Genomic DNA, 11,040 nt, shown 5'->3' with positions numbered 1-11,040 from the left:
ATACATAGACACTGGTATTTCATGCTGTTGTGTGGTGCTTTCAGCACTGCTGACTGTCTGCACGAGTGGCAGGAGCACTGAGCAGAACCATGCTATGTGTTCGTGTAAGCAAGAGAGGGGAGATGTATGTCGGCTAAAAAGAGGCATATAACATTTCTGTTTTCCATAGGCAAGGTACATTTTCAGCAATGCATGCTTCTCTGCTGAATCATCCCTGACACACCTACACAGAGCTGTGATTTGCCTCAAATAAGTACTGATGCCTGAAATAGATTTGAGCAGACATGTGCAGCAGCAGTTGTCAAAAGAGAGAAACACATTTTATGTTTCACATTATATATTGCACCAATTGCCAAACTAGTCCACAGAGGAAAAGAAAAGTTTCAATTCTTGTTTTCCAAGAACTGTTTTTATTTTTCTTGTCCTGTTCATCCCTGGCAAGCTGCCTGCAGCATGTGCGTGTCCATCTCATGTCACTGCATGGAAGATCTGTCCTGCCTTGGACTGCAGATGTCTGACAGCATTGTGCCTAGGCAGCAGATCCTTGCTGGAGACAAGTGACCTGGTCCACTTCTCTATATTAAATCAACCCCTATTATGTTAGGCTTTACCTCTTACGTGCCGCAAGTGACCTTGCCCAGTTGTGACTGCTGGGTAAGTGAATTTTTGTTTTTGTAAAGGCCTGTTTCCTCCCTGCCCTCTTGCTAACCCACATATGGACAAAGCTTCCCACTTGGAAACCAGCCCATCCCATTAAGCTTTTCAAGCAAGGCGATGATTTCAAATGGTGGAGTGCTTGGGAGCCACTCCCAGGTGCTCCCAATGCCTGCTGCTTAGGAGGACATCTCTATCAGGCTGTTGACACAGGCTCAGAGAAGATGGGGAGGAGAAAAACCAGCCTGAAAACAAGGAGGGCCAGAGCAGGCAGCTCTGGCCTCCTGGGGTGGTAGAAACATGGTTTCATTCCCAGTCAAATATCCTGGTCTCCAGCATGGAGGAAAAGGTGACAGAAACAGAGGATGTTTCTGAGACAGAAACAGAGGATGCTTGGCACTGGTGGCAAGTTTGGGGTTATCGACTTTGCTGTTCATGCTCACGCATTCAGGTCTGAGATGCTCATGTCAGTTATATTCTGAGTCTGTGATGCACTTGGACAAGTAATTTCCTTGCACATGTTCTCAGTTGCGAACTCATCCCTCCAAGCATGCAAATGCCCTTCAGTCACTCTAAAGGCTCAGTAAATCCATGCCAAAAACCATGCCAAACATCCACACAGCTCAGGAGCCCTGCCTCTGACTGAAGTGGAGCAAGCTGGCCTGTTCCTTCTTGGTGGGCTTTCGCCAGAAGTGGAGCCCTAGGCAAGGGCACAGCTGGAGTGAAGGGAGAGCAATGCCAAAAGTACAAAGCATCTTCCAAGAGATTACTGATGAACAGCAACAGTAATTTTTTTCCCTTTCTCTAACCTTGAAAACAAAAGGGAAGGCAGAAGTGGATTGAATCCATTACATTACATGTAGGTGTACATATCTGATGTTTGTTTCTGCTGGTGTCTATGCAGATAAAATGAAAGAATTTAGGACATACTGAACATGACCACACACTTTTGGAACATGAGATAAACAATAGCTGATTGTATGTTTGAAGCATTTTCCTTGATAATATTAAATGACTTACCGCTAATGACAGGGAATGATAAAGAGGTCAGTGAACTGCATTGCCCTGCACTTGAACTGCAGGAACTGCATCCATGTTCTTCGGACTTTTTTGTTTGCGCGTTGTTTCATTTGTGACAATTTGTTGCCTTTACCACAAAACAGATCCAATGGAAAATGCCCATGGGGAAAAATGGAATGGAGTGTTCATATAAAAGCTGCATGGGGGGGAGCAGGGGAAATGTGAGGATTCATGTAGTGTTTGCTTGTAGGAGGTTCATTGAATAGGCCCGTCTGATAGAAATGAACCTAGAAGCAGGATTATCTCACCCGATCCCAGTTTTTGTTGTTGTTGTTGTTTTACCAGGAAGCAGAGGAAGCGTTCTAAACTTTCTGTTTCTTTCCCTTTCAGGATTGTATCTAGCCCATTTTATGTCTGCTAGTTCTCTTCTCATCGCAGTCATCTCTTGCTTCATCTCCTTTGCTGTATTTCGGCAGGTCAGTGTTTCACATGGCTTCATATCTTCCTTGATCCTAGTGCACAATAATCCAAAGCTTAACCATCACTCCAGTGAGACAATAGTGAGCACGACTCTGCTTGCAGGAGCTCTTTGAGGGAGGAGCCTCTATAGTGGAAGACAGGATGCCTTCTTCAGCTGCCTCATGATCCCCTTGAGGTCTGACTATGCTCAGGATCTCTCCTTCATCTCAGCCCACCAAAGGACAGTTTCTGTGATACTTTTTCAGCTTTGTTTACTGTAGCTGAAGGCAAGACATTAGTACTGTCAGCTGGATGAGGCAGAAAATCACAAGCTTCATCTGAACTACAGTGTGGCCTTCAGTTAGGTGTCAGTGAGTCAGATCACTGTGTAGGTGCAGATGCATGACCTGGGCCACAGGCTTCTTGTGCGTGTGCTGCAGAGCTTGGTGAGATGAATGGATTGTCCTGCTCTGCTCTGTGCTGGTGCAGCCTCACCTCAAGAACTGTGTGCAGGTTTGGATGCCACAATATGACATAAAGCTGTCAGAGAGCATCCAAAGGTGGGGTACAAAGACGGAGAAGGCCCTGAGGGCAAGGTGTGTGAGGAGCAGCTGAGGCCCCTCGGTGTGCTCAGCGCAGAGCAGAGGAGCTGAGGGGAGGCCTGATGGCGGCTGCAGCTCCTCACAGGTAGCGGAGGGGCAGCGCTGAGCTCTGCTCTGTGTGACAGAGACAGGGCCCGAGGGAACGGCATGGAGCTGTGTCAGGGGAGGGGCAGCTGGGGGTTAGGGACAGGGGCTGCACCACAGGGCAGTGGGCATGGAACGGGCTGCACAGGGCTGTGGGCACGGCCCCGAGTGCCGGAGTTCAAGGAGAGTCTGGACAGTGCTCTCAGACATACAGTCTGATTTTTGGGTGGTCCTGTGCTGAGCCAGAGGTTGGACTCAATGATCCTTGTGGTTCCTTTCCAGCTCAGGAATTTCTATATTTCCATGATTCTCTGTGCTTTTAACTTCCTTCCCTGTGGCTGTCCTCCAAGCTGGAACCCCAGCAGCCCAGTTTTTGAAGGGCTTCCTCTTGATGGATGCCACATGAGCAAACCTGGCCTCCAAAGCTGACTGGGGAAGGGAAAGGCAGCACATGGAGGATGCTTGCTTACCATAGATCTTCAGACAGAAAGGATGACAGCCAGAGTGCATGTCTTTCCTTGGGAAATACATGATGTGGATAACGTGCATGTTGTCCGGACTACTGCTCTCCTGCCCTCTGATTGCTTTGGGAGGAAGTTGCTTTGGGAAGGCAGAAACCTGAGCAAGCTGGGAACCGCAAGAGGCAAAATGGACCTTGCCCTGAAGAGAAGGCTCTTACAGGCTTGAAGGAACAGAAATCTCACAAAACATTCTGTTTTTGGAACATGACGCAGACAAAGACACTTGGACAGACTGTTTCTAGTAAAAATACGAGAGCACATTTTAAGAACAAAGAGGCAAGGGATACAGGTAACCAAACATTTCATTTAAATGGTGTCAGTGAAGAACAACTTGTAAAGGGCCTCAGAGACAGGTCAGACTTGCAAAATACCCGTCCTTCATAGGGTCCAATGAAGAACAAGAAAAAAATGATGTATTGGATGTGTGTAGGGCTATTTTTGTACGTTTCTTTTGGTTTTCTTGCTTTGATTTGCTTATTTCTCACCCCTGTGTCCTTGGAAGAACGCTTTTCCTGTTTTGAGCTATCTCAGCAGAGAAAGCAGGATTTCCTGGGTCTCCTTAGCTGTCACAAATTCTGCCCAGGGCAGCCTTCCCACTTCCCTGTACAAAAGGCAGCCAGAAGCCTCTGGGTAGAGCAGGCAGGTTAGCAGGCAAAGCCAGGTTTTGCCCAGGCACCTCTCCGTTTTGGGTGTGCTGCCAGGCATGAGGACAGCACAACATCCTTCTTCCACTCCTATAGCCATGCTGGGGGTCCTCCCAATGCCCATTGTTCCCTTTTGGTCCACGTAGTCAACCATTGCCATGCACTGCAGCAGGGATCCTCAGTAGGCCTTGGCTGTAAAACAAACAGGTAATTTTTCTGTACACAGCCTCATGCAAAGTTATTTTACCATCTGTTTGCAGGGACCATATGGGGAAGGGAGAATTTAAATGTCAGAGAATTATAAGAGGAACAAATGTATGTGTTTTTTAAAGGTAAGACTGCAGATAAAGAAAGTAAGGGCGGCAGAGGGCTGCAGAATATGATCAAGTCCATTGAGAAATATTTGCAAGCGAGAGCACAAACAGGTCTGAGAACTTGCAATTTCTTCTCTTTTCTCATCTTAACAGAGGAAGATGGTTTTGGGTCACACCATTCCCTCAATCTATCTCACACAGTATTTCAGTGTGAGTATGCATTTCCTGAGTGGTATGCTTGAAACATGAAGAGCTCCATTCAGTCCAGTTGCTGTACTCTGAGAAGTTGTTTGCTACTTCACCAACAATTACTATTCCCATAACAAGAAAGCATGTGGGCTTATGATGCATCCATTCAAGACTACGGTCTGATGTATTAAATAGCATTCTAGATATTTGGCCTGTGGCAGCTGAGAGAAAGCACTCTGCCAGCTCTCCTATAGCAGTGCTAATTTGGTGGAGAGACCAACACATGCAGGTCAGAGCCCTGTGCTTGGAAATTGGTTGTATCCCCAATAACTGATGGACAAAGAATAAGGTTTCACCTTCAACAGGGGCAGTGAAAAGTAGTTTATCTTGTACTGTAAAATTGTTGTGTTATCATTAAAAAATAGCGGTCAGAAATTGGGAATAGCTCTGAAGTTAGCTGAACATGTTCATGTTCATACTGACCTGTGATTCATTCTGCAGATGAGAGGAAAAGAGAAATTCATACTGAAACTGGATGGGCAAAGTATCAGATGCAGTGTGCACATAGGGAGAACAGGCTTCACTCTCCTGGTCTCTATTTAATTAACTGATATTCCTGAAGAGATCTGAGCCTTGATGCTGAGGCCTGTTATGGTTTTTGTAGACTTGAGTGATGACAACATTTCTTATGGTCATGGCCATGCAGGCATGTATGTTTTTAGCAGGTCTATCTTTATCCACAGCAGATTTTACTGTTTCACTGTGGCTTACAGTGTAAAGGTTTTTCAAAATTGCACTTCCAATTTTTTTTTTCCAATCTTTTATTGTGGTTTGAGTGTTTCCCACTGAAAAGTTGCATGCAGTCAGCACAGCGACAATAACCTTTGCTGCTGTGAAACTACTGATGGTTTAGGGTTAATTTGTATAGAAAAGCAATTGCAAAATCAACCAGGGCATAAATATAAAATACAGTAGCGCTTTTGCTTCATTGTACCACAGTATGCATGCCTGTGCCAGAATAGCACTATGTCCAAGCTGCAGACACATTGACATTTAAGTAAATCTAAAATGTCAGTGAGGACAAAGCATCCTGAAATTTAACAGCCAAAGGGACTGAACTCAATTTTACTATATGCATATATTTTTTTCTTGTTTTCAAATCCAAATAATCTCTGGCTATCTGCACTATGAGCATGTCTCCATTCAAGCACTGAGACCTATGAAGTTCAGTTTTTTGTTTGAAATACGCAGCGGTGGGGCTTGCTGCTGTGATATTGATATTAAACAGGCAAGAAGAGAAAAGTTAGTGTCATAGTGTTCCCATTCACCTTCCTCTCCATCCTTTGCAAGTAAGAAAAAAAAAAATGCTGCAACTGCTGTGTTTGCACCTTGTAACTTATTGTTATGTCCTGCATTTCAGGCAAGTATTTATGACTGCCAGGTACATGTGGCTTAGTTCTTCAGGATGATGAAGCCTTCCTATTTCATAGGATGGCTTGGGTTGGAAGAGACCCCAAGGATTATCAGGTTCCAAACCCCCTGCCACTTGAGTCTGAGACAGGTGTTGGTTAAGGATGGTTCCTTGTATACACATCTGTGCTGTTGTATGTCAGTCACAAGATCTGCTGGGCTTGTGTAAGCATGTGGAGAGCTCTTCTGGCATCGGATTTTCTGCGTACAGGTCATTGCCAAGTATTTCAGCAAGAATGAGGACTCTACACTTTGACAGACTGTTCCCCATTGCTCACACATATGGTTCCAAAATCATCTGCACAGATTGTTTTCCTCCACTGACAAAGCCAAGTTTCATTATACCATGGTACTGGTACATTTTCAGCAGAAGACTGTTTTAAAAATAAATCTCAGTGCTCTTTATTCACCAGTCTGTTTTGAAGAGAATCTTAAACTTCTTCCTGAGGTTTTCTTGTTGTTGTTTGTTTCAGGCAGAATTTATTATATAGCACAACAGCAAAGAGTACAAGCATTATCATAAAAACCTTTTTATTAGTAAACTTCGTGACCTGCACTGGCAAAACTCCCATACCTAAATTCCACCCTATTACCCGGCAGTAGGTGCGACCAGCGAGTGACGTTAGTTTTGCTTTTTGAGGCTTAAAAAAAAACCCCAAACAAAACCAACATTTAATAATTTGCAGATGTTGGCAGCCTGCAGTGATGCCTGAGTTGAAGCTCTCTTTGGATGCCAAACCACAAATATATATCATTTTTTATAATCTACAATTCCTGGAACTGAAAGAGGCTTCAAAACAATCAATATGTAAACATGAATATAGTCCATTCCCTTCTGAGCATCACCAATGCTGCTACTGCCATGAGCTGCCTGCTCAGTACAGGGTTTTTTTCTTATTAATGATGTCTTTCTTCAAAACAAGTTTGCTTTTTACCCTCTGTTTACAGGTATAGGCGTGCAGGGCTAGTACCACCCCTTCGAGAGGAGGAAAGGTACTGACGGTTTCAGAAATTAGTAAGGCATCAAGAAATGCAGAATATTTAAACCAGAAAAAGGAATGATGTACTGCTACATTTCCCTACATGCTTTCTACTTGACATTAACTTGTTCAATAGCCTTGAAACTTGAAGTTTACTCTTTATACTTTGAACCAATGTGGCCCTTTAACCTCCACTCCCCTCCACTGTTGTTATACTTCTAAACTGAAGGGACCACCTTTGAAAACAAGCTTTCCTTTCACTTCAAGCTCATGCAGCAATGGCCATGAAACTCGCCTTGAGAGGTATTTTGGGTACTTATTTAACAAGTTTGCTCTTTGGGAAATAACTGATATAATCACTTTGCTACCCCAAGAAGCGACAAGTTGTGGTCAGATGCAAATGACTTGCATCAGGGTTGAGGTTCCAATATAGTCTGCCGTGAAATAGGGGTGTTTGTTGTCAGACAGTGTCTAAGACACCAGTCACAAACTGGGAAGCCACAAGATGAGTTTCTATACAAATACATATTGAAGAGAGGCATCTTTCCCCCAAAAAGCATGATAGAAATGCAAGACAGAAGCTGATGGGTGAAGAAAAGAGATGAAGGTGGAATAAGGATGCAACAAAACTGTGCTAGTCAGAGAATATTCAGTATTCTCAACTTACCTAGCATTAATTTTATATTCATTTCTTTACTTATTTTTGCAGCCTTCCTGATAGAGAAGTTTTTAAGAAAAGTTTGATGGATAGTGAAGTTCCTGGGCGTCTCTTTGTAGTTGCAGAAAATCTGCCCTGAAGCTCGAGGGGAATTTTGAAGAAATCCTTGAATTGCTTGTTCATAATGCAGCATGCTGAAGATGGAAGAGACTCTGCTGTCCTAACATGCTGTAGCCTGGAAGCCTATGGAAAATGAGAGATGATGGTGACAAGCTGCTGACGGTTAGGTTTGTCAGGGAAGGTGGGAGGGACTCACCAGGTCTCAGCAAGCTGAGGAGGCCTACGGTTTAAATCTCAAATTATACAAAAATGATGGAGAAGCCAGATGAAAAATGGATGCTATACAACAAGGTCTAATGGAAAGAATCATAGCTATGCCAATAGATTAAAGGGAGGGAGGAGCTCAGAGTGGGACCCAGAAGAATACAAGTAGTCAGTGATGACAGGATGGAAACTGCAAAAAAACATATGCATAATGACTGGGTGTGAAGACAAAGATTAAAAGATTATATAGAGAGAAACTGGAAAATCAATGGAAAGCAAAGGCAGGAGATAGGAAAGAGCAAAGTGAAGTGAGCAGCCTTTCCTGTGAGTAAGAGAATGTAGCTTGGCTGCAGATGTGATGTTAATGAGAGATGAAGGAGACCGAAGAGGGGAGGTAGACAGAGGGACAGGAATAGTGCATGAGTGAAGGACAAAGATGTGAGGACATAGCCTCAGGAATGAAGGTGAAAGCAGGGCAAGACAGGAGCAGCAAGTGTGCAGAGCTGCATACCTGCAGCGGTAATGAGGAGGGACTTGTGGATGAATGGGTTCTGGTAAGAAATGTGCCAGGTAGAGTCCTGCAGAGCCTCCCGTAGAAGCAGCCCTCCCCTGCCCTCCTTCCAGTAGTGCCAGATGCTGCTGCTGGAGACTGCAAGACACTTCACATTTTGAATTGAAACTACAGATGTTTCTCCCCAGGGTAGAGCTGGGGACTTTCGTGTTTTAGGAAGAGAAACTAGAGCCAGCTATTTAAATTATGTGCATGTCTCAAGAGACCTGTATCTTTGTGTATTAACTTGAGATGAAACAGTGCATGTGTTTGAGCAAGAGGCCGTAAAGGCTTTCTGGGTAAATACTACATAGTTTATGATCACTTTCAATGGCAGCAGTGTTCTCCTCCAGCTGGTGAGTGAAGGCAGCCCTCTGTACCGGGTTCATTGCCTGGAATCTGCTGGCACCTGAAGCAACCTTTATTTGGCTGTACTCAAAAGCTGAGCAACAGCCCCGGGGTGGAGAGAGCTGGCTGGGACACACAGAGGGTGACACTTCCTTGGCAGGTCTTCCACACAGCCTTTGCCACCAGGGCTGTGGGAAGCTAGAGGAACTATCAGCCCTTCTCTTCTGCCCTGCTGACAGGGAAGAGGGGTCAACTCATTGCTGGAGGGCCAGGGACTGCTTACCAACCAGGCATTGCTGTGCTTGGATGGCTTTGAAAGAACAAGTAACCCAAGCTTGAATCCATTTCATAGAATCGTAGAATCATAGAGTCAAATACCTGAGTTAGGCCCTTAAAGGTCATCTATTCCAATTGCCTTGCAGTGAATAGGAACACCTGCAGCTACATCAGGTTGCTCAGAGCCCCCTCCAGCCTGACCTTGAGTGTCTGCAGGGATGGGGCATCCACCATCTCTCTGGGCAACCTGTTCCTGTAATTCACTACCATTGCTGTAAAAAACTTCTTCCTTATACCCAGTGTAAATTTCCCCTCTTTTAGTCTGAAACCAGTTTTCCTTGTCATATCACAACAGACCCTGCTAAAGAGTTTGTCTGTCAAGACCCTCCTGATAAATAGTCTGTCCCCTGCTTTCTTATAGCCCTCCTTTAGATACTGAAAGGCCGCTATTAGGTCTCCCTGGAGCCTTTTCCTCTCCATGCTGAACAGCTCCAGCTCACTCATCCTGTGCTAGTAGGGGAGGTGTTCCATTCCTTGGATCATTTTTCTGACCCTCCTCTGAACACACTCCAACAGGTCCATGGCTCTCTTCTACTGAGGACTCCACAACTGGACTCAGTACTCCAGGTGAGGAGTACTATTTATATTCATTTATTCATTGCCCCCAGTGCAGAGCAGAGGGGCAGGATCACCTCCCTCACCCTGTTGGCCATGCTTTTTTTGATGCAACTCAGGATGTGGTTGGCTTTCTGGGCTGAGAGCACACTGCTGTCTCATGTCCAGCTTGCCATCCGCCAGTACCCCCAAGTCCTTTTAGTCAGGGCTGTGCTCAATCTTTTCATCCACCAGCTTTTATTGATAGTGGTGATTGCCATGACCCAGGTGCAAGACCTTGCATTTGGATTTGTTGAACCTCATGAAGTTTTCCTGGGCCCATTGCTTGAGCCTGTCTAAGTCTTTTTTCCTGTCCCTCAGCGTGCTGACCACACCACACAGCTTGGTGTCATCACCAAATTTGCACTAGATCCCACTGTCGATGTAATTGATGAAGACATTAAACAGCACTGGTTCCAATACTGACCCCTGAGGGACACAACTTATCACTGATCTCCATCTGAACATCGAGCCATTGACCACCACTCTGTGGGTACCATCTTGCAGCCAGTTCCTCATCCATTGCACAGTCAACTCATCAAATCCATATATTTCCAATTTGGAGAGAAGAATGTTATGGGAGACTTTGTCAAAGGCCTTACTGAAGTCCAGATAGATGGCATCAGTGGTTCTTCCCTTGTCCATTGACACAGTTATGCCATCAGAGGATATTTGGTTGATCAGGCAGGACTTATTGATTATCCCATATAATTTCTGTGTCTCCCATATACCTTAGCATAGCTCCCAGAAGCATCTGCTCCATAATCTTCCCTGGCACGGAGGTGAGGCTGACAGACTGGTAGTTCTCTGCGTTGTCTTTTCTACCCTTCTTAAAAATGGATGTGATACTGTCTTTTTTCCAGTCATCAGGGACTTCACTTGACCCATGACTTTTCAAGTATCAATGAGAGTGGCTTGGTGACTACATCAGTCAGTTCCCTCGGGACTCTGGGTTACATCTCATCGGGACCCATTTCTCATGGCCCGTTTCTGACAGAATGCACAAACTTACCCTGCGCTGGAATTGGAGTTCTTTGTAAAAACCAGACTAATTTCCTCTTTTTATGTTTATTTATTTATTTATTTTAATAAAACATTATCAGGACATTGCTTCTTCCTCAGGAATTCTACGGTATCAGATTAATGGTGTCTGAGGCATGTCATGATGATGCATAATCTTACACAACGATCGCTTGTTCTGCGACTAAAAGCTGTTTGTTTACATAGTATAAGATGACCTTTTGAAAATACAGTACTGGCTCAGTTTAATGACACTTCTGAATTTCGTAAGAT

The 11,040-nt window shown here is 44.6% G+C and overlaps 1 long non-coding RNA gene across 1 annotated transcript; it reads right to left on the bottom strand.

Moving 5' to 3' along the window:
- Positions 1-3,624: 3,624 nt before the first annotated feature.
- On the bottom strand, positions 3,625-8,606 carry LOC112530800. The gene is made up of 3 exons (XR_003072612.3): positions 8,431-8,606; positions 7,605-7,838; positions 3,625-4,176 (listed from the first exon to the last, which is right to left on the bottom strand). It is a non-coding gene; the product is annotated as an uncharacterized LOC112530800 (long non-coding RNA).
- Between the last annotated feature and the right edge of the window lie 2,434 nt (positions 8,607-11,040).

This window comes from Gallus gallus, chromosome 1, assembly GCF_016699485.2.
Source record: "Gallus gallus isolate bGalGal1 chromosome 1, bGalGal1.mat.broiler.GRCg7b, whole genome shotgun sequence".
In the NCBI taxonomy this organism is placed as follows: Eukaryota; Metazoa; Chordata; class Aves; order Galliformes; family Phasianidae; genus Gallus; species Gallus gallus.
The sequence above is the reverse complement of the archived record's forward strand: the minus strand, read 5'-3'. Positions and strand labels throughout refer to the sequence as shown.